Below are 3808 nucleotides of genomic sequence, written 5' to 3'. Positions count from 1 at the left end.
GGCTTTATATACTGGCTGTAGAAGTTATCTAGATGACTAAGTTTAGCGTAGGAATATAGGCTTTCTTGGCTCTAGATTTCCCCCCCCCCCTGGGCTAATGGACAAACATATTCTGAGTTCCTTTCTGCAGGAGACAAATTTAGATTTGTGGTTCAAATTGTTTCCCAACTATCGCAGATTTGCTGTCTACAGATGCTCAGTGGGATTTGGGCAGCTATCACTGAGCAATTTTTCATTTGCATTGCTCCCCTCTTTTTCTAAGAGAAAGAAGAAGAAATGTGGTTCTATTGGTCATTCCACATGACAACTTGAATAAGAGAGCAGGCAATGCTGGAGTGTTCTCTCTTCAACAGTGGATAAGGATATCACACAAATTATAGCCATGCTTCGTCAATATAATTTGCTGAACGAGATACAGCAAGGTCTCTTGCATCTGCAAAATTAACTCTCTAGGCTTCCACTGGGGGGTTTACAAGTACATTGCATCACATAGGACACAGTGTGGGCAATAGCAACCAGATCTGGTAGCTACACATTCAACTAGTTGTTAGCTTTGGATTAACATATAAGGCTATCACTACTGAATGTCAGAAAAATTTACAATTGGCAATGAAATATTCTGGCTTCTGTCAACACATTTTATACCAATGTCACTGTAATCAAATCTCTTCTAGCCATCTCTGCAAAGTCTATATCAAGTTATTTCCCTTTCATTCAGTATAGTGCATCTTCAGTGTCTTCCTTCCTTGATTTTCTAGAAAACTCATCAGCCTTTGCTGATTTCCTTTGTTTTCCCCTGTCCTGAAACCCCCAGTGTTTTCCCTTTATATACATTACTGGCAATTGTGAAATACGTTTAGCTAAATTTCTTTTAAAACTTCCTGAGCAGAAAGGTCTTTTACATTGTTCACCACTGTGCTACATACACCAGAGAAAAATGATTCTGTGGGGCTCCAATTAAAGTTTTTGAAAGAGAAGGAAGTCTTGTTCTGAAGTATCAACCATGGGTCAGTAAAAGGATTGTGCGCAGAACATAATTTCCAAAAACCAGAACCTCCTTCTTTCTTGATTGTGAAGGATCACTTGCCACTAGGATGCTTCTTTTCATATGTTGTGATTTATCTTCTTCCTCCTCATGTCAGGGACTTCCACAGTATCTTTTCTTTCCAGGCCTCTTTACCAACTGGCTGTCAAAATAGAATTCACTCAGGTAATTTTCCTTTGAAAGTCAATGTTATGTTCTTTCCTCATAAGTTTTAAATGGATTCATTTTTGATGAATTTTCTAACTAAGCAATCCCTCAAGCAAAAAAATAGTACTTTTTCATAATTTAATGATGGACCTCCATCCAAAAGTACCTTTTATGTTGACAGTTTTGTTCAACATAAGTGATAACCTATTATGAAAAAAGCCTCACATTTTTAATCATAAATCCTTGATTTAGTTTCTTATAATTTTGCCAGTCTATGATCAGTAGAACCAAAATTTCAGGCAAGTTACCTACAGAAGTCTTTCAAAAATTATTGTTTGGTAATAAGCGGCCATGAAGACACACGGATTTTATTCGAGCACAAGATTTAGCAGTTTAACCCCTGATACTTTGGTCTGAAAGTTTTTATTTGGATTATAGGTCTAGATTAAGTTTGGAGTGAGATGAATATTTCTGGTTAGTCTGCAACTGTTCTTTTCAACGTTCGGTTATCAGTGTAGGAAGGATTTCCCCTGTAGTAATTAGTAATTTGAAAAAAGAAAAAAGGTGGCTGAACCACAGAAGAAACCTTTTTAATAAAATTTCATTTTAAATGTTAAACAGTCTGTACAATAAGTGAGTAAGGGCTTAATCATAAGCAAAGTATCACTAAAAGGAAGCTTGGTTAGCTGGATTGAAGTCAATTTGCCATAGACAAGCATACCACAAATAGTTCTGATATATGAAAGACTATTTTTGAACTTCGCAGTCTTTTGAGTTTTTAATAAGCTGATGGAAATTCAGTTTCTAAAAAATTAACTTCTAATGTTATTAATGCACAGAAGTTCCCTTTACCACAAAGCTATAGGTTTTCTTGTTACTTAAGATAGGCACAGACATGTAAATAAAAGTTTGTACTTGTAACTTATCTAGTGCAATTATCTGTGGATCTCACAGTGATTATTTTTGTCTGTTTAAATGCACAATAACAGCATGAAAATAAAGCCATACACTCTGATACTTTTAATAACTCTTATCAGTGGGTTAGACTACAGACATCAATCAGGCAATAAACAACCTTTCATGACAAAAAAAAAACAAACAACAACAACAAAAAAAACCACCAAAAACTAAATCAAATGAAGTGATGTATTTGGAATTCTCATGGTTAACAAATGTTACTGATAAGCTATAATTATCACTTTGTCCTATTCAAGAGCTGAACTAAAAACCAAATTCCAGTTTGATTGCTACACAGCAGTATAAATGTATTCACTATTGAAAAGCAGTAGTTTTTTTTTCTTCTGTATTTTTTTGATTTACTAGATTAAATGGGATCAGCTAAAATGTAAATACTAAAAATACTAAACATTTATCTTGCAAAATCAAGTCTTTAAAGCTTAAGAAATGCCAAAATTATTATTATTTTTTGTGATGTTCAACCTTACCTTAGAATAAGCTCATTGTCATTGAGCTTACATTCATTTGGCTTATTTTCAATTGTTCCCAACTGATACTTACTCAATGAGAAACTATTTATTATATTAATATAATCATACAGATCAATACAATGTTTACTCTAATTGTCTGTCCTTGAAGACAGAACACTAACTCATATAACATTGATTATTCCACAGTAATCAATTTATTTACTTAATACTGCAAATTTAGAGGTACAACAAATATTGGTTTCTTTTTACAGAGGGAAAACTAAGTCACAGAATTACTTAGATGTAAAATATCTATCAGTCTTCAATACCCACTTCAAGTTATCTAGAGCTTGATTTTTATCAGAACACATACTATTAGCAACTTTTAGACTAGTTATAAAGTTATAGCATTTACTAACTTCAGTTTCCCCTGCAAATTCTTAGCTTTCACCCCTCAAGCAGAATCTCAAACCAACCATTTAATGAGAAACTCATAATCAGTAGTCACCTGAGAAAATATTTCAAAAGCTTTTCTGCTTAGCTGATGAGAGTCTCTGTAACAGGGGCAGGGACAAACTGTAATTTGATGGGATAGATTTCACCTGTCTTACTCAGAAGACCATCTTGTCTCCTGTTTCAGTTTACACCTCCCAGTGTCAGTGATAAATGAAACAAAGGTGTTATGAACAAGTGTTTCTTTCAGTACAAATCACTGAATTTATCCCAGGGACAATTCATACTATGAACTGAGAATAGTAGAAGTTCTTATAGCATGTGGTGATATAATTAAGACTATTACAATGCTCAAGCAGGATTGTGGAATTTAGGTGGCTGATACCACTTTAATCCTCACATTACTTAATTTTAGTATGATTAATTTTACAGTAGTCCTTTAAAAATATACATTTATGCATAATCTTCAAGGTCTTAAAACACCAAAGAAATAGAGAGGAATAAAAGGAAATTAGGCCCTACAGCAATACATAATTATCAGCAGGATTGCTATCTTTAAATCAATAACTCATAGTTCTGGCATTCAAGATAAAAGGAACTGATAATGAACTCTTAGGAACTCATTCTCTGTGTGGACTGGCACTGAAGTGGAATTAAAACTTCTATTTTACTGTAGGGTTTCACATGTATTCTCTAATGTCAGAGAAACCTGGTCATGGAAATTTGTTTCTCTGAT

At 33.9% G+C, this 3808-nt stretch overlaps 1 long non-coding RNA gene across 1 annotated transcript; it reads right to left on the bottom strand.

Annotated features, from left to right (window-relative positions):
• Positions 1 to 367: 367 nt before the first annotated feature.
• Positions 368 to 3074, bottom strand: LOC311422230. The gene is made up of 2 exons (XR_014685237.1): positions 2638 to 3074; positions 368 to 1187 (listed from the first exon to the last, which is right to left on the bottom strand). It is a non-coding gene; the product is annotated as an uncharacterized lncRNA (long non-coding RNA).
• Positions 3075 to 3808: the final 734 nt, after the last annotated feature.

Source organism: Aythya ferina (genome assembly GCF_964211825.1).
Source record: "Aythya ferina genome assembly, chromosome: 1".
In the NCBI taxonomy this organism is placed as follows: Eukaryota; Metazoa; Chordata; class Aves; order Anseriformes; family Anatidae; genus Aythya; species Aythya ferina.
Note: the sequence above shows the minus strand (reverse complement) of the source record. Positions and strands in the feature narration are given on the sequence as shown.